The sequence below is a fragment of the Carettochelys insculpta genome, chromosome 1 (genome assembly GCF_033958435.1).
Source record: "Carettochelys insculpta isolate YL-2023 chromosome 1, ASM3395843v1, whole genome shotgun sequence".
In the NCBI taxonomy this organism is placed as follows: domain Eukaryota; kingdom Metazoa; phylum Chordata; order Testudines; family Carettochelyidae; genus Carettochelys; species Carettochelys insculpta.
Window position 1 is genome coordinate 368,184,380 of NC_134137.1, and position 20,881 is coordinate 368,205,260.

At 41.1% G+C, this 20,881-nt stretch overlaps 1 protein-coding gene across 5 annotated transcripts in view; it reads right to left on the reverse strand.

Annotated features, from left to right (window-relative positions):
* The window catches only part of CELF2 (CUGBP Elav-like family member 2), a 550,837-nt gene that overhangs the window by 192,199 nt on the left and 337,757 nt on the right, over positions 1–20,881 (reverse strand). The gene's annotated exons all lie outside the window — the stretch shown is intronic.

A 20,881-nucleotide genomic window follows, 5' to 3' on the forward strand; every position in this document is an offset into this window, starting at 1 on the left:
GGCCTCTTTAAGGCATGCCAAAAATGGATCAACTAAATATTGGGGCACTCAGAATCACTTGCTACTTTTGAAAATCTTGGTTATGGCTCATAAGTTCTCTATCTGATACATGCCCAGGACAGAATACCCAGACCGCACAAAGATCAAACCATAAAGCTTACATTTTTAAATGAAAGCCTTGCGTATTTTCTCTGCTTTAGGGCTATAACTCAGGCGAATTACTCTGTTTTTCTTAGTGCACCTGAACACATTACTATGCTCAAATTAACTTTTGCACTTTTCCCAGTTATTGAAAGGAGGAGAAAAAGTTATATGAAAAGCACATTTCAAAACTGATAATGAAACATTTGATCAGCAGTTTTGTCAAGTATCCTTTAACATGGCTCAGTGGGCAATGGAATATACTTCACTCGCTCATTAACCTTCAGTGACTCATCTCTTTCCTGAATTACTACAGGAGAAAAACCTGCAGGTTTTTTTCAGGCAAAATCCTTGATTTTGCTCATCCCCTTCTATGGTCTTTAGTGGACAAATATTCTTGCTCGTCTTACACACCTTGTTAGTTTCCACAGTTTCACAGATAACAGGAATGCTAAAGTGGCTGTTTGGATATTTGTGGGATTACTGCCATCCCCTATCCATTTCAGCTTAATTAAAGAGAAAGAAATAATGCAGCAGAAAAGCAAATGTCCTAAACCTGCCAGCAGCCTTCTCTACCCATTCAGAGTTGCTGTGACTGCCCTCAGGTGATGCTAAGATTGCCAACTTAGGCTGGATGGATTTCTGGAGATTTCATCACGTGACATAATCTTCAATTATAAGACTCAAGGCCAAACTTGGAGTGTTGGCAACCTTTGCCATGCACGGCTTAACCCACACTGAGCAGCCTGCAAGTTTAGGACCTCAATACTTACCAGAGCTACATTCAGGAAATGCCAGGTAAAAATCTATGGCCAATATTACACAGCGGGTCAGACCTAATGATCATAATGATCCCTTCTGGCCTTGAGAACCATGGAAGCATATTTCACACTTAAATAAAAGGAAAAAAACCCACACTGATCTATTCAGAGACTTTCAAAGACATAAATGGCTATTAGACACCAAACTCCCCAGCCCATCATTTAGACTCAAGCGCTTAATTGCTATTTGGGCCTTCGAAAATCTCCCCCTTGTTCATTTCATGCCATTTTAGAAACATTAAGTAGCTAATTCTGCAATGTACCCTCTGCTTTGGTAGTCTGTATGCAGGTTCCTATATTTTGCTTAGGGAACCATGGTTACTTGCACTTTGATTTCTTACTTATAATATTAATGTGCAGTATTTTAGAAACCATACCATATATTTATTATTAAAACTATCTGCTCCATTTCTTTTCTCCGGCAGTGCCTCCTTCCTATACGTGCAAGGGTACAGGGTCAAAATTATGCCACAAATTGCCATTGATGGCAGACAACTAGTGAACACATTGATAGACTTGTTCTAGGTATGAGGACAAAACAATGGCCTGGTGATGGCCCCACTGTTTCTTACTAATAAAACAAATGAGACTGACCTTTAGAAAACACATCAACACAAACAAACAAAAAAAGTAGGTGTTCATTCCAATTAATCCCAGTCATCATTAAAGTAGGGATCCAGCAAAGCCATTAGCATATGATTAAATCCATCCCAATTCAACAAAGCACTTATGCATGTGTTTAACTTTAATGGAATTTAAGGGTGATTAAATTAAGCCTGTCCTTCAGTGCTTTACTGAATATGGACTTTGTGTTTACATTTCAGACTGGCTGAAGGGCTTTGCTGAATCAGGACCTAAACCAAAAATGGAATGACGGGATTTAAAACTCCTAGGTTTCTAGTCTGAATTCTGCCACTGATTCACTGCTTTGTCTTCAGCAATCTACTCAAACCTTTTTGTGACCATTTCTAAACACCTGTGCAAACCCACTGACAGCAGGTGGGTGACGGCAGACCGGACGTTTCAAAGGGTGCACAATATTTTCCTATTCACAACAGTGGCATTAACACCAAGAGAAAATGTGGGTAGCCATGCTATAACCAGACAAATAGGAAGTGTTTCTGTGGGCAAATGTGGGCTAGTCTCTGAAGGTGCACAATGCCTCCTAGTAGGGATGGAACTCTCGCACTTGCCACTAAATGAGAGTTGAGGCTATCACATCCTTTGGCCCCACAGTCTCTTTCAAGGTTTTACAGTATAGACTAATAATAAATAATATAGACTTAATAGTTTTGTAGATTTTTGCTATACTATTATAGACTGTGTTAAGACTTTCTGCTAGGTAACATGCATTCTTCATTACTTTGTTCACTCTGCAATATGTTAAATTGTAACACACATTCTTTGTTCTTGCCATGCTGCAATTGTGTAAATGTGTGCCCGTGTGTGTGAATGAGAGAAAGAATGGACATGAAAGGACCTTCAATGCCTAGAGTATCAGATGTGGAGACCAGGACCTGGGGCAAACCAAAACAAGGTAAATTGACTACCTCAAAGTTGGAGGCAGGCACCCTTTTTTGATGAAGAATGGATAAGGACTTTCCCAAGAGACCAACACCTTTGGGCCATCAGCATGCAAGGCAACACCTGGATGAGGTCGCACCCAGAAGGACTGCTGGAAATGCTGGGAACTGTTTGACTGTTTGAAATGCTGGCTGTTGTTTGAAATGCTGAGTGATTAAGTAAGGCCTGATAAAGTGAAACACATGAACTTGCATGAGGGAAAAACCCTGTAAAGAATGGGGCGTCTTGTCTGAGTCTTTGCGTTCCATCCTGCTACAACGTGGAACACCAGTCCTAACAGAAAGAACTTGGCTCAACCCCCCATTCCTATCTATCTGGAAAGCAGATCAGGGAGAGCAACAGAATATATATATATAGATATATAGATATATATATATAGATAGATAGATAGATATAGATATGTGTGTGTGTGTGTGTGTGTGTGTGTGTGTGTGTGTGTGTGTGTGTGTGTGTGTGAGAGAGAGAGAGAGAGAGAGAGAGAGAGAGAGAGAGAGAAAGCATATGCTACTTCATCTATATAGCTTAATAAATGTGGCATGGTCCTTATCCCTGTGAAAAAGATCCCATGTACTTCTTTTAAGCATAACAACGGTAGCACCCATCACTGTAGGAGGCAAACGCCTTAGGACCATTCATATACAGAAATCAACTGGGGAAAAAAACACAAGATAGAGTGGAGCAGGAAGGACTGGTTTTCATTAATCTAAATCTTAAAATCTACTCTGAGCACTGGCTGAAAATCAGACTCCCACAAACATCTGCATTAAGATTAGGAGGGCCAGATATCTGGTTTTCGACTGTAATGCCTGGTTGAAAAGGGAACTTGGCTGGTCTGGTTAGCACTGCTGACTAGGCTACTGAAAGAAGAAACAGGGGTGAAGCAGAGCTAAGATAGGCTCCCTGGCTCTGCATGGTTCCTCGAAGTGGACAGCACATCAGCTCTGAGGTGCAGGAGTGGCCATGGGGGCTACATGGGCTGCCCCAGCTCCGCAGCTCCCATTGGCTCAGAATCACAGTCAATGGGAGTTAAGGGGGCTGTGCTGGTGGGCTCAGGCAGTGTACAGAGTCTGCAGCCCCTCCTCCTATAAGCTGGACAGGTTGACCACTTCCAGAAGGCACCTGAGATATGTGCCACCCAGAGCTCACATCCTCAGATACTCTCCCTTGCGCCAACCACCTTCTCCAAAATGGAATCCGCTCCCACACCATAACTCCCTCCCAGAACTTGCACCCCTCACCCTCCCACAGCCCAGCTCCTGTCCCACCCTGAGCCCCCTCCTGTACCCCACACCATTCATCTCCAACCTCAGCCTAGAGCCCACATCCCTCATCAGGAGCCCTTACTCCCTCCCCAACCCCAGCCTCCTGCTCCAACCCACTGAAAGTGAATGAGGGTGTGGGAGACCCAGTGGCAGAGAGAATCGAGAAAGATCAGGGAAGCAGGGCATCTGAGGAGGGGTAGGTCATGGCAAAGTTTTTATAAGTTGTTGCAGTTAGGAAGTTGGCATTGCTAATTAAGATTCAGCTCTCACACTGACTGGGGGAATAAGCAATGTCCTTTTGAGTAGGATATGGTCAAGATGATGCGATGAATAGCATATTCTCCAAGCAACCACCACCAAAAGGAAAAAAAAGAAAGGAAGAAAACCTGAAGTAAAGAAGGGGAAAAAGCCTGTGCCCCTCTTGCCTCGGAAATATGTTGTATCAGGCTGAGACTTCTTAGTTATTGGTGAGAATTAACTGTTTAGTCACTTGGAACTCAGGGGAAGTAGCTCTCTCCCATTTCTACTTACGCAGACAATAACAAGAAAAAGAACAAAAAGAGAAACCACACACTAAACTTTATTTCCGAAAGGTAATAAACCAATACACTGGAACACTTAAGGCCTCTACTATTTCGTGAAAGCATGAGCACAAAGGGACATGTGTCTAGGGGACACTAACGAGAGCGGAATCCCATGACAATTACTGTTAGTACCTCGATGATGACAGATCGAAAAAGAAAATTTAGGTTATGTGGACAGCTGCCTCTGCACTGCAGTAAGCCTCCCTCAATAGCCAATTTAGTCCACTGGATTCATGGGTGACCCAGCACGTTATCCTAATCACTGACAAGGTGTCATCTATATTGTGGAGAGCAGCCTGAGGGCAAGGATTAAGCCAGTGAGTGGCTGGCTGCTTGTGGTTGCTGCCAGAGCATCCTTTCTCTCAATTTGCGCCAATTTTCCTTCTCATAACCTACCTATTGTTCCATCATTTCAGGAAGCTGACAGGACCACTCTTTGAGGAGCTAGAGATTGTTTTAATATGACTTACATTTACTACCCTCTCTTGTATCCCTCTCTTCTTTTTCATCCCAGGAAATCTTCTAGGAACAAATTTCTTACTAATTAAAGGTGGGCCATGGAGCCACAGTGTTTGGGTCTGGATCTCAAGGTAACAGTCCTGGTTTCTATCCATTAACAACAAGCCAGCTGTTCAACAGTCATTGGTAGTTACCATTAGGGATGATAAATAGCTTTGGTTCAGGCCCACTGCCTGGCCCGCAGTGAATCTTTCTGATAGGTTTTACTGTGGTGAGTTCCTCTTCCTATTTCAGGCCTCATCCAACTCGAATTATTGTAATGTTTTGTTCAAATTTGCCTTTCCTTCTATGATCCAGTGCTGTAAAACATGGACTTAACTGTAAGCAAGTGATTAAGCCCCTATTTGACCCATATTAATGTCCTGTAGATGTAGAAACACCGGGAAATGTATAAGGAAAAAACAGAATGAGGGGAACAAACAATTAAATCCATTTCACATGGAGGCACTTTAGCTACATAACAGTAAATATTTAGTGACTGTGTCTGTAGGGGTATATCTGCATAGCAAAGTTATTTGGAAGAGCAGCCGCTATTTTGAAATACCTATGCAAGCGCCAATATGACACTTTATTTTGATATAGGTAAACCTCATTTCACAAAGAATAGCACCTATTTAGAAATAGGGGCTGTGTAGACAGGGAATAGTCTATTCCTAAATAAGCCATATAGTGCATCCAGTGGTTCTATTTTGAAATAGGCTCGATTGGGCTGTAAATGCTCTATTTCAAAATAGCAGAACGCTATTTCGAAATGCATATTGCGGGTAGCTGCACTATTTTGGAATAAGCTATTCCAGAATATCTCTTTTGGAATAGCTTATTCAGGAATAACACTCCTGTATAGACATAGCCTAGGTCTCTACTGGGATGGGTTTGACCCTAAAATCCTTGTAGTGTTAAAGTGGATGTGCTGTTAAAGGATTCTTGTAGGTTTATCTTTCCTTTACATGAAAGGATGACCAGGCGACTTACAGACTTTCCATTTACAGAAATGACTTCATCCTGGGGAGATATGCAACGTTTGTTTAACAGTTTAAGCCAGGAAGTAAAGACCAGTAACATCGCCAATTGAAATTATGAGGGGTGGGAAAGTTTATAGATACAGAATGGAATTCCTCAAATTGGGTTTCGGTTAGAACACCAAAGGATTGTACAATAAAAAAGTGCCTTTGGGTTTTTAATGACCACACTTGATCAAAACAATGTTACATGGAAAAGATGGCCCGTTTGTACGTTACTGTCCCATAAGTACTTCTCCGAAGAAGAGGTTCAAAACTGAGTCAAAGAAAGCCTCTTTGCCAGTCATCATCATCTCTTGGCCTACCACCTTGTGCTTTCCTGTGTTTCCCTATGCTTTCCTATAACATCCCTACAGTTCATTATTCTAAATAAGTTAATTTCCACATGTATCCAGAAAAGGAATGCTGAACAGATCTGACAACATAGCTGGTTAACACAACTGCCCACTTCAGGGCTTTCAATACAGTGTATGCAATCATAAGGCATACAATACAAGACTTATAATGCCTCCCCCCGCTTTGCAACACCTTCCGTGATGGTCTGATGCTTGTCTAACAAACTGGTATTCATGTACAATTCCAAAGATGCCAGAAGCTGAGAATGAGCAATAGGGGATGGATCACTTGTTTTGTTCAGTCCTTCTGAAGCACCTGTTTTTGGCCACTGTCACAAGGAACAATGCATGCAAAAATATTTTTTGCAGATTGCCTTCATGGTTTGCAGAAAACATTTGCTGCCATGCTGTAGAAAGACAGTAAAGGAGTAAATCTCTTTATTGCACCAGTAAATAATTCAAAATTCACACATTTTTAATTATTTCTGCACAAATAATTCATAATAAGTTACTTCTTCAGCTGTCCACAGAGCTCAGCTTCTGGCACTGATCTATTTCTTAAATCTCTGGCTACATAATATCATTCAAACCACTGTAACAGCTGCTCTAGTAGATGTTCTCTTGTTTCACTGCTGAATCCCAATTTAACATATTCAATGTGAAACTTGGTATATACAGGTTGAGACTCTTTCATCCGGCACCTTCGGGATCTGACCCGTGCTGGACGAGAGATTTTGCAGGACTCCATAAGGTGAATATTGTCTAGTTCATTACCAACTCTTTCACTGCTTACTGAGCCCTTAGAAGACATTTAGAGGTAAATTACAGCTAAACAACAGCACAGGACACCGAGAGTCAGGATTTGAGGCTGCTAAACTTTATGGGACCAGGAGAAGCTTGGTCACACTGATGATAAATGATCATCCGGGTAACTAAAATCATGGGGAATTATAGATGTTGCTGGATGAGAGTTCTGGATTTGAGAGGTTCAATCTGTCAATAATAATAATTATTATTATTGTTATTGGAGCTGCTGAAGAGAAAAGGAAAAGCCCAATAAACTCTGTCAGTTGGATCCTAACTATTTAACTTGTGGTACATATTGGAGCAAATATGTTTTTTTCTTATGGGGGATTTACAGATTCATAAATTGGCTCAATTATTTCTGCTGCTCAAGATGAACCTGTCAGGCTACGTCTACACTTACCAAAAACTTTGAAATGGCCATGCTAATGGCCAGATCGAAGAATACTAATGAGGTGCTGAAATGCATATGCAGCACCTCATCAGCATGCTGCCGGCCACGGCACTTTGAAATTGCCACATTTTGCTCCCGCACGGCTCGGCTACACAGGGGTCCTTTTCGAAAGGACCCCACCAACATCGAAATCCCCTTATTCCTAGAATTCATAGATACAGGTAGTTGGCCACTTACTATTAATGGTAGAGATTACTAATCTAGTGCTTTCCTAATTAGACACATTTACAATGAAGCTCATAGGAATAACGGGATAATGAGCTCATAGAAATAAGGTGATTTCGATGTTGGTGGGATCCTTTTGAAAAGGACCCCCATGTAGCTGAGCCACACAGCAGCGAAATGTGGCAATTTCGAAGGGTCGCGGCCAGCGGCATGTTAATGAGCTGCTGAATATGCAATTCAGCGCGTCATTAGTATTCTTCGATCTGGCCATTAGCATGGCCTTTTCAAACTTTTTAGTAAGTGTAGACACAGCCTAAATGTTTTTCCCCATCAGATTACAGTCACCCATGCAAACAATTACTGGATGTTTAATTGCCCCAAGCCACCAGCATTTTAGCCAACATGGCCAGACCAGCCCTACTTGCATGCATAGTCCAAACAGATTGATTTAAAGCCATGCTTCAGATTGAACTTTGAATGCTCCACCCTTTTGTAAAGTCAAGCCACAGATTAACTTTATGGCAATGTCATATTTTTGGAGAGTGAATGTTTCCTGAATTGTGCAGTCAATTATCAATACACCTGCAACTTTAGTGCATCTGCTCTGTCATATCTTCATAAAAGTGATGTTTTAATCAGTCAATAAAATCAAAGACACCCCTAGATCTCAGCTCTTCCAGTTAGCCGTGCTGCACATTGTCTCTTAGAACAATTTACAGTGATTTATAGAAGCATGCATGCTACACACAAGCAACTCATTTGTATAGTTTCCCACATACGTGCAGCATGAGGAATAAAATACACTCAAAAGACACAGGCTTCTACTTAGTAAGATCATAGCTTTGCTAGCTCAGCCAACAGTAGTAATAAACAACCATATATACAACTATCACATGTATCAACTTAGACTGTGGTACTACTCTTAAGCATTCAATGGTCTTTCTGGTCCTCTAAAATGTATTTTTAAAGGAGCCTTGCAACTTGGGTGTTTAACACCTTTTGTCCATTGCTTTTCCAAATTCTAGTTCATCTAGTTCATATAGCTGTGGCTAATGGAAAAGGTTAGAGTTCAGCTTGCACAGACCTGTGCTCTGGGAGCTGAAGTTAGACAGTACTGCTCCTTGATGTTTGGACTGTGTAGATCACTGAGTACAACTATAACTGTGACTGTAGTGGCCAATGGCTGTGGAGCACTGAACATGTCATTTTGAATTACTGCTGCTTCATTCTACCTTGCAGAGTGAAGTGATACACATGCCCACAGAGCCATGACACAATACCACACATTGTGGGAGCATTACATTTTAATGTTCTGTAGAACTACTTGAAGACACAGCTGGACGTTCTAATACTAAGGATACCAAGGTCTGTAAAAATGCTAACTATATTGTCCTCCTGATTCTCTCTCTGAACACACCTCTGCCACAATAAAGATAAAACACTTGCAAGTGACCCCTGGTAGAATGAGTGATGAACAAGGACTACTACTGATGTAACTCACACACCTAGGTTTACTCTCCCATATAGTGGCACTTAGAACACTTTGAAAGAGAAAGAACAAGTCTCCTCTACAGCATTAGCTGAGAGCCAGTTGGCTTTGAACTCAAACTGCAGAGGCTCCAGCATTAAGCTATGGAGGTTAAGGCTCAAGTCCACCTGTGGGCAGTTACACTTCCTATACACTTGGTTTGTTTCATTGCTTGTCACCTGTACCTGTTTCATCTTCACATGGAATTGTAAACTCTTTGGGGCAGAGACTGTAGTGTAAGAAAAAGTCTGTATTGTGTGCAGCATAAATGGGGCCCCACAAAGGCCTCTTGTCACTACTGCAATTCAAATAAGAAAGGTCATGTAGTTCTCCATTTATAATTATGCATTTGAAACACTGATTTACGTGTGCGGGGGGGGGGAAGAGGATGATTCAATGTAACACATTCTGAGGTAGCTGGCCACTTACCATTAATGGAAATGATTACTAGTGTTGTGCCTTCCTAATTAAACACATTTACAATGAAGTGTATCTCCTTTCCATGTGACAGGGGACATTTATTGGCACTAACAATTAAAAAAATGTGATTACACCAATAGGCTCACACACTTATGACATGCTGGCAATTGAATTATAATAGCGCCATGCGTTTAAAATTCAGATCACGTTTAAGCATCTGTTTTCTTGTCAACAACCTCAGCCTCTCCACAGATTCTAAACACTCATCGCTAAACATTTACTAAGTTATTGCTCAATTCCCTTCTTCCTTGGCTCAAAAGACTTCAGACTCCAGAAAGGAAAGGGCTTTTTTACGTTTTAAAAAGGGGAGAACTAATACGTGTGTGTGTGAATGCACACGCACGCACGCACGCACGCACACACGCTCACTGCTGAGCTTTATGAGGCCCAGAATGTTATTTTAATTGGGTCCAAAAGCATAGGTCAAACAGCAGGAAGCCAACAACTCACATCCAATATTGCTGCTTTATCTAAATAGCTTGCCTAAAAATGGAAAGGAAAATCACACCACAACTCATATTAAGGGTATATATAGTTACATTTAGTGATGTTCATTTATGAGAAATACCTGAAATGGTCAATTAAAGCATGCTGTGAGATTCAATTTTCTTATTTTTAAAAAAGTATACTATCAGGCTCTCCTTTTGTCTGTTGGACCTTCTTTAGAGATATCAATAGAAATAGAATTATTTCCCAAATTGTAATGGAACTGTAATTTCAAGTGGATGTGCATCATTATATCAAAATCCCCCTTAGCTGATTTTTTTAAAGTCATTTCTTCATTTTTTTTGACACCACATCTGGCACATAGAATGCAGATGATCATTTGTTTGTATATCTGTCTAACGGCCTTTTCCAAACACAGCCAGATGGAGCCTTTCAAAATCAAATTAATTTCAGATTAATTCACTCTGGACCCACTCCAGTTTCATGACTCTATGCTTTGAGGCACCATCTAAATTGATTTAGAGTCATGAACTTAAAGAGCTCAAGTCCTTAGGTATAAGAAAAAAATTATACAAGATCTTTCTTGCATACTAAAAGGAAAAGAAAACAATACTGCTGCTGCTTCCGAAAAACAACAAAAAAGTCTTTATAGTGTCATAATCCAACACAAAGAATTTCATTTTTCATTCAAAATACAACGGTGAAATTTATATCTTCAGCACTCTAATATCTCTAGATGAGGCCAATAAAATGTATTAACCTAATTCAACACCTGAATCAAAGATACGGTAAAATTTTGCAATAAACAGCTGTCACAATAAGAGCCAGGTAGGTAATATTAAAAATCTCTAATGCAACAGATTTATCTAAGGAACTACAAACAAATGTAGCCTGCAAATATCCTGGGCTTGCATGCTGTCAATCGCTATGGATGCCTTTATTATCTCACTTGTTTCAACTGCAATTTGGGTTTCCATGGAGATATAACAGTCAACTCTAGAAAATTATAAGATAAATGTCAGGCAGTGATAACGCTGTTAATGAAGCTTCATTGACAAGCAGCACTATGCTTGCAATAATAGGCATAATTCTATTAGCATATGTATTACCTGAGCAAGAAAAAATATAATGGGGGGAGAGAATATTAAAAAAAAAATAAATAAAAGTGCGTGTGTAACTATTTTATTTGAACTGAAACTCTATGATTAATTCCTAATGAATAGGGAAGATATTGGCTTTAAATTTGCTTAATTCCTTTTGAAATTCTCACACGCTGTTGTCACTCCCAAAGATCACCTTGCTGACACACACAGACACATTTTTGCACAGTGTGACACTTGTTTCCTTACAACATGTGGTTGGAATAATCTGTTTCACATGGCACTTAGGAGTGTGTTTTATAATACATCAGGACAGCTGCTGAGAACTGATAGGCAGAAGGATGTGCACTTTCGAGGAGATCTCCGCCCCCATGCTATAGTAGTGCATGCCTCCCAGATCCGTATGGCTAGCTCACCAGGATACAGGGCTCAGAGTATGTAACATTGAACTGTTTGGTGTGACAGATGCTCTGTCAACATGGTGTTCAAGGACTCAGCTGGAAAAGGGCTTCTGTGTAGAGCCCTGCAAATCTGCAGATATCCGCTTTATATCCACAACTGTGGATATCCATAGCTCATTTTTGTCGATATGGATGTGGACACAAATTTTGTACCTAGAATACTGCAAATTTGCGGATATCCATTTTATATCTACAGACATATGCATCCATGTATATGGATGCAGATAACTGTGGCTCCTTTTTGAAGATATGGATACAAATTCTGCATATGCATAAGGGTCTATTTCTGTGATGTGGACCGAGATCTCACATCACGAATATTTGCGCTGTAAAAATGATAAAAATAGTATTTTTCAATTCACCTCAAATAAGCACAAGTAATCTGTTTATCATGAAAGTGCAATTTACAATTTTTTGTTGTTACATAACTGCACTGAAAACCAAAACAATATCGGCTCCAAGGCTACATCTACACGAGACGCCTCTGTCAAGAGAAGTCACTGTAGGAAGAGATTTCTTGGCAAAATTTCTGTTGACAGATTGTTTCTACAGATAAAAGCAGCTCGAAAGAGCAATCTGCTCTGTCGACAGAGAGCAGCCAGAGTGACCTAGACACTCTCAACAGAACGGCTGACTGGAAGCGCTGCAAACCAGGCTCACCGGGTAACCCTGTCTCTTGACAAAAGGGCCCCAGAGCATCTGCACGGCTGCTTTGTCAACACAACACTGAAGAGAGAGGTGTTATACCTGAACAGGGAGAAGTATAATGCTGCTGGCGGATGTGTGGGATTTTGACAACAAACTGCCGACAAGGCATACTTTGCACGTAGACACTGTGGTTTTTCCTGACAAAAGCCTCTTGTGTATATGTAGCCTAAAGGGTTATAAGTACACTCAGTCCTATTCCTTGTTCAGCCAACTGCTACAACACACGTGTGTTTTTATTTCCAGGAGATAATGCTGTCACTTATGTAAGGAATGTGGCAGCAGGAACATAATGCTGCTGAAGGCTGGGAGGAATGTGTCTCCCAGAGATCATTTGCATGAGAACGCAAAGGTGTGCATGTGTGATACCTTTCAGGCAAAGCCTGATGGGCAGCAAGTAAGCCATGAGATTTTGTCTATTGTAAACACGTTGTAAAATCACAATTTATGCTGACATTCAGTGTGGGAGTTGTGGGATCTCACCAATGCTCTGGGTTGTTGTGAGGGACAGGGCAGTCGCCATAGCTGAATAAGACATTGATTACACAGGGCTCCCTGGTTTAAAGCATTGTATGACAGGATGGAAGGGGTACTAGTTGAGCCAGCTTGCTGAGTGCCTTGGCCCTATAGCTATAAGACTGGTTTGACTAGCTCTCCCCCATCTACTGAAAGATAGAGCTAGATACTAGGGTTTTCATGAAACTCCACACAGTAGATATTAAGAGCTGAAATCATATAGCTCAGTGGTTTGAGCACTGGTCTGCTAAACCCAGCATTATGAGCTCAATCCTTGAGAAGGCCATTTAGGACTGGGGCAAATAGATATCAGGGGTGGTGCTTAGTCCTGCCAAGAAGGGCAGGGGACTGGACTAGATGACCTCCCAAGGTCACTTCCAGCTCTAGGAGCTGTGTATCTCCAATCAGGAGTGGCAGGTGAGGCCATGCAGAGCGATCTGATGGTGGGTGGCTGGCAGGAGGAGTGGTGGACGATGGTGACCAGCAGGCAGCCAGGAGGAGGGTTGGGGGATGGTGCGACCAGTGGGCAGCTGGTAAGGCAGCAGCGGTGGACAACACAGATGACCGGTAAGGGAGCAGCAGCAAACGATGTGACCGGTGGGCGGCTGGTACAAGGAGCAGCCAGTAGCCAGCAGGTGGCAGTCAGTGAGATGCTGCAGACAAGTGGACAGCTAGTACTGCCCTGGTGATGTATCTGTGGGCTCTGGGTCTGGGACTGCACCGTGAGAGGTACACCCTGTAACTGTGTGTGGGGTAAAGGCAAAGAGCCATAGCAAGAAACTTGGTTCTACGGTGTATGGGGATGGTATCTTGTTAAAGGGGTTTGTCTCTCCTTTGCTTAGATATACTGCATATGTCACTGTAAATTTGGGGTAGGTTATTGTTATTAAATAAGCTGTTTCTATCTGAGACTCTGTGGTTGCGAGGGGGAGGAGAACTGTCTTACAGGCAGCCAGCAAGTGGGGTGAGATTGTCCCAGGCCACTTGGTGGGGGCTCAAGCTGGTTGGGTGTATCCTTGACAGAAAACCCCTAGGAGCTGAACCCGGCCCTTCTGGCAGGCACCTGGCATTAACAGAAGGGTTACACTTATCGAAAATGTCACCTGAAAACGAGAACACATATTTACATGACACTTTTGTAGCTAACATGACAATGTATTTACTGCCAGATCTGCTAAACAGTTGTGTGTCTCTTCATGCTTTAGCCACCATTCCAGAGAACATGCTTCCATGATGATGACGACACTCATTCAAAAAAGAAAATGTGTTAATTAAATTTGTGACTGAACACCTTGGGGGAGAACTGTATGTCTCCTGCTTGGTTTCACACACATTCTGTTATATATTTAATGTTATGGCAGTTTTGAACGATGACCCAGAATATGTTGCTCATTTAAGACCAAGTTCACTGTAGACCTAACAAAATGCAAAGAAGGTAACAATATGAGATATCTAAAGAGAGCTAGCACATTCAACCCAAGGTTTAAGAATCTCAAGTGCCTTCCACAATCTGAGAGGAATGAGATGTGGAGCATGCTTTCAGATGTCTTAAAAGAGCAACACTATGATTCAGAAACTACAGATCCCAAACCACCAAAAAAGAAAGTCAGCCTTCTCCTATTCTGCTGGTAACAGATGACGAAATTGAACAAGCACCAGTCCAGTCTGCTTTGGTTTGTTATGAAGCAGAAGCCATCCTCACCATCGATGCATGCTTTTTGAAGCATAAAGGGACAAATGAATCTTTAGAGCATCTGGCACATAAATATCTTGTGATACTGACCACAACAGTTTCATGTTCTCACTTACAAGTGACATTGGAAAAAGAAGAGGGCAGAATTACCTCCTGAAAATGTAAACAAACTTGGTTTTGAGTGACTGGCTGAACACAAAGTAGGCCTGAGTGGACTTGTAATATCTACAGCCTTACATGCTTTGTTTTTGAATGCACTTATTTTTTGTACATAATTGTGCATTTTCAAGTTCAATATCCATGATAAACAGATTTCACAGCAGTACTTTTATTAGGGAACTGAAAAAATCTATTTCTTTTGATTTTTTTAGAGTGCAAATAATTGTAGAGAAAATAATACAAAGTAAGCACTGTACATTTTGTATTCTGTGTTGTAATTGAAATCAGAATATTTAAAAATGAAGAAAACAACCCAAAAGATTTAATTAATCAAGTCTAATAATAAATAAATAATAAAGATTTAAATAAAATATTCTAATAATAATATAAATCTATTATTGTTTAAAAGCAGAAAAATTTGCATGATTATATTTTTAAAATTGCTAGATAACCCTAATGATAACTCCAACACCATCTAAACAGAGAGATAAATAACTGGCCTGAAGTCTCAGAACAAGTCAGTAGCAAACAGAACCCAATCATCTTATTGTTCAAGACCACGATGTGACCGTTAGACAATATGGTGCATGAGAGAATTTTGAAAACAGCGGAGAAATTATAGTAACTCATTATATTATCACCAAATTTAATAATTAGGGAAGGCTTTTCAAAAGCACTTCTGGCTTGTAGAAAAACAGGTTCCATTCACTTTTGATGTACTCCTAAATCTCTGGGTTTTATGAAAATTCCATACCACCAGCATTACTCACTTTGAGCAGTATATTGTGACACGAAAAGTCACACTGATTTCAATGCAGTTTGCCAGTGAAGCAAGCTACTGTGCAAAGTGAAGAAGAGTGGCATGATCATGCCCTTTTTGGGTACAAACACTGAGCATATAACTCAAGGAGGCTCATCTTCAGTAACTCAAGTCTTATTGCCCACGGAAGCAACAATGATAAATGGGAAAACTGGGAAGACTTTCATCTATGGAACTGTAACACAGAGATTTACTGCTGCAATTTTTAACAACAATGCTTGATTCAAATTTGCAAGACAGAAGCAAAATATTTGCGCCCACATTCAAGTGAGTTGCTCTGTCTTGGTGAGGTAATTGTGTTTTCTAACCCCTTTGTAAAGGACTAGTTTTCCTTAGCGTCAAAGGATTTCATCCTTACTTGTGTAGGCCTCTCTGTCTAAAGGAGCCTCTGACTGTTACTGGAAGGACTCTTTGTGCTGCAATCTGGCTCTGGAGACTACAGCTCCCATGAGGCTTTGGAAAGGAAAGGAAAGTGTGGCAGTTGGCGAGGCTGGGGGAAAAAGACAGTGGTCTCCCTGTTTTTGGAGCATTAAGGCTGATCCAACAGACTACTTCAAGGCAGGTATTGAGATTTCTCCCAGCCAGTAAGTGTTTTGGGGAGCTGCAGCCTGGTAAGGAGAGACCCTGCAGGGAAGGAATTTATCTGTCTCTTTAGCTGCGTCTACACGTGCACGCTACTTCGAAGTAGCGGCACCAACTTCGATGTTAGGCGGCGAGACGTCGAAGTCGCTAACCTCATGAGGAGATAGGAATAGCGCCCTACTTTGACGTTCAACGTCGAAGTAGGGACCGTGTAGACGATCCGTGTCCCGCAACGTCGAAATTGCTGGGTCCTCCATGGCGGCCATCAGCTGGGGGGTTGAGAGATGCTCTCTCTCCAGCCCCTGCGGGGCTCTATGGTCACCGTGGGCAGCAGCCCTTAGCCCAGGGCTTCTGGCTGCTTCTGCGGCAGCTGGGGATCTATGCTGCAGGCACAGGGCCTGCAACCAGTTGTCAGCTCTGTGTATCTTGTGTTGTTTAGTGCAACTGTGTCTGGGAGGGGCCCTTTAAGGGAGCGGCTTGCTGTTGAGTCCGCCCTGTGACCCTGTCTGCAGCTGTGCCTGGCATCCCTATTTCGATGTGTGCTACTTTGACGTGTAGACGTTCCCTTGCTGTGCCTAGTTCGATGTTGGGCTGAGCAACGTCGAAGTTGAACATCGATGTTGCTGGCCCTGGAGGACGTGTAGACGTTATTCATCGAAATAGACTATTTCGATGTTGGCTGCACGTGTAGACGTAGCCTTTTAGAGTGCTGCAGAGGCCAGCTCCACTGTCAGAGAGGCTGGTCAGTTTATTCACTTGCTTGGACTGATATACAGAACCCTCGCCAAGCTGTCTGCAATCCAGTGGAACAACAGCTGTGCACCAACATAAGCAACTAACTGGAACTTTGATAACTAAAGATTCTACACTCTGGGGTGGGATAACTGATGGCAGTGGACATGCCAGTTATATATTTTATTTATTTCTGTGTAATTGATTTTATTCATGTTTAGGCTGTAACCCTGTCTCCTTAAGCAGTTAAGCAAAGATGTGTGTTCATTCTGATTTGGTCTGTTAGATACATACGATTCATATTTGCTGTTTGGGATTTAAACCCAGATTAGAACTGGAATAATTATTCCTGGAGATTTCCAAAGGCACACCTTTGAGTGTGTACAGGGGCCAGCCAGGTGGAGGCACCGCCATTCTACATACCCTTAGAAATCCGAGGTTGAAAGGGGATTCCCAGCTATCCAACTGCACCACTGGGACACTGAGGAGCTACGTCTACACTATAGCAATCTGTCAACAGGAGTTTCTGTCAGAACATATCTTCTGATAAAACTTCTGTCAACAAATTGCAGCCACACATGAAAGCAGATCATTCTGCTGATCCACTCTGTTGACAGAGTGGCCAGACTGTCCAGCCGCTCTCTTGACAGAACGGCCAACCGGAAGCACAGCAGACAGCTGCCCAGTGACCTGGAAGCTCTGTCTGTCAAGTGAGGGCCCCCCTGGAGCATCAACACAGCTTATTTGTCAACAGTTCTGTTGAGAAAGGCGTTCTGCCTCATAGGGAAGAGGCAGAAGTTTGTTGACAAAAGTGCTGCATTCTGTCGATTTACTGCATACAAAAAGCATTTTTAGTGTGGATGTTCCACGAGTTTTGTTGACAAAACACTGGTTTTGTTGCCAAAACTCTGTAGCGTAGATGTAGCCAGGATCTCCTTTAATATTAAACCCATCAGGCTGACAGCACACAAGTGAGTGTTGCTGGCTCCTGGGTAACCAAGGGAGGAAAGGAAAGGGGTTACACTTGTAAACGGGAAGGTGAATTTATTATTCTTGAAATTATGCTAGACATTTATTTATCCTAATCCTGTAATTAAATTATTTTGTTTCATAGGACAATGTGGGTGCAACATTACTTTGAAGTTTGTAATAAAAGAAACATATACATCTATATAAAGATATGTAATTATTTATTACAAATCAGGAAATGCCACTTAGAAGACATCATTCAAAAATGAAAACCTCACAAGAACTGGAGTATAATATCTTAAAAATGTGTATTTTACCACTAGAAAACCCAACCACCACCATCACTGTGTCACAGTACCATCTCAAAATCCCTTGATAGTGATTTAGGGAAACACTTTTGAGTTTAAAGTTATACAACCGCCTTTTGTTTTGCATTCCCATGGTATTCTGAACAAAGGTATCCATAGGAAAACATAAGAATGCATCCATTTTTGAACTTTTGCCAATTGACAGGCAAATATGCCTGAAAATTTGACACAACTGTGTATTTTAAGATCAAAGTAAATATGTGTAGGTTGGAGGATTTAAAAGGATGAGGTAACTTCCTAAATTTGTGAAAAAAATGATCTTGATGGCTTATTGTTTACCTAGTGGTTTTATTAGCAGTTGAAAAAAGATTCTGGTCCTAGTGGACAGTTTGACAGATTTCCAGGAGAGATACAGCTGGGGTACATAAGAGGAGAGAGGGGGAAAAAAGATGACAATACATGACGGACTCTTGTAACCAGCACATAAAGTACAAAGTCTTTGGGCTTAAATTTGCAGCATGTAACAGATAAGATTTGTAGTGCTAAGCTGCTACTGACTGACTGATAAAATAACTAGCCAGGAACACGGAGAAAAATTGTGCAGGAGCCAATACGAGGTGTTAGAATACCTGGCTCACAAGACCCTTGCCCTAATCATTGGACCATAAGACTCACCTAGCATAGGAGTGACTCCTGTGCATCAAGATCTTTAAACTATTCAAGATCTGATCCTGTGGAAATGAAATCAGTGGTAGTTTTGTTACTGACTTTAAATGGAGCAAGACCATAGTGGATAGAAGAGTGCTTCTTGCATTAGTGTCAGTATCAAAGAAGAGCATGGGAAAGCTTGCTCTGGGTATAACTCAGGGAAGGTTATCTGTGCCGCATGCCCACACAAGCATTCATGATAAATGGCTTCCATCTGGGAAGCAGTTAGTCTGCGAATGCAGGAAGTGGGGATTTACTCAAGCAATTTCATGTTCGCTAAGAAGGGTATTATTGACAGATTATTTCAAGGCACATTGGTGCTGTCAAAGGGGCTTGACATAACTGTTCTTGTGAGGAATACGGGTGCGGAGGAAAACAAGATGGATGAACACAAAGAGTAAATATGCCTAGACGTTAGAGCAGTGGACTGGAAGCCAAGTAACCTGGGTTTGACTTCTGACTCTGCCTTAGACATGCTGCCTGGTCTTGAGCATAACACTTTGCCTCCATGTCTCTCAAGTCTCTTTCACTGTTTAATGCGTTTAGTGATATTTTCCTGGTACTCTGAGATCCTTGGATGAAAAACACCACATAAACATCAAAACTGTTATTATACTATTGAAGATAAAATATTTCGTAATTGTTTTTCTCTCAACTTCAAGTGTTTCTCATCTGTCTTTAAAAACAAATATTTGAATCATAAGTAAACACAATAGCAGAGAAATGCTTTTAAAGAACCATTAGCTTTGTTTTTATTGCAGTGGCAGCTAGAGACTCAAATTATTGACTGTGACCCTATTGTGCTAGGCAACACATGGGCCCCTAAACAGACAAACAAAAATAAATCTAATATTTTTCGTAAAACCAAATAACTCCATAATACAATGAAACATTAAGACATATGTTTCATACCCAGAAGACTTTGAAATTAACGATGTGACAAATGAGGATGTAAATTTGCCCTGCTTTTTTGCCCTGATACATTATCTGCCTGCCAAGACCATGTCATGAATGTTTTATAGCCTCTCTTCACATAAAAACATACACTCTTACTAAACCATTCTATCAAACATACTGAAGTTCATGTGTTCTCCCTTGCCTATGTGACTGGCCTGAACTCCTAAGCAGTTGTCTTAATTCACTAAACCACGCATTTTTTCAATATATGGTTGGAAAAACAGGTTTCCCATTTCCATTAGGTGGAGACTATAGCTTGGAGGGTGATTTAGAAGCTGAACCATGGCTAGAAGTTTCTAGTTCAACAGCTACAAAATGCAAGATGTTCTTGTGCCAAATCTCACCAAAATTAGCTGATCTTACATTTACATTTAGGAACTGTATCCAAACTGGATCAAGAAAGCAGGCCAATTTGGATCCAACCCAGAATTAAAGCTGCATGGGCAGGTTTGGTATCAGGGATTCAAATCCAAACCAACTGTGTGAAATACCAAAGGGAGAGGGGCACTCACATCTGATACTCCAGATCAATCTCTGTTCTGATATTTTTGGTCATTTGTCCATTACACCATCTGCTGTCCTGTAATATTTAATTATATGAACATTCTGGGATAGAATTTGCACAGATGACAAATGACATTATTTTCAGTTCATTTTAAATTTGTAATCTCAGTAGCATTAAAACATATAGCCAGTAGGCACGAGGAAAAATAACTTGGGGAAGAAAGTCACTTTTCAGTATATATATGTGAAAAAAATTATTATATAAAAGATTAAAGCCTCCAAAGACTTCTTATGAACAACAGGAAGTAACTGTAACAACTATAAAAATCTATCTGGACACAATGTCCTTTTGATCGCTTTAATATTTCAGAAAGTATACAGTCCTCCTGGAAAAGGAAACAGACTATAACACACTTTCCCTTCACTATATGGAGCAATAAGAAGCTTAGAGAGTCAGCAGAAGCATTCCTCTTATGAGCGCACAGAGGTACATCGCTGCTTGTGGTACTTATGGGTAAATCAAA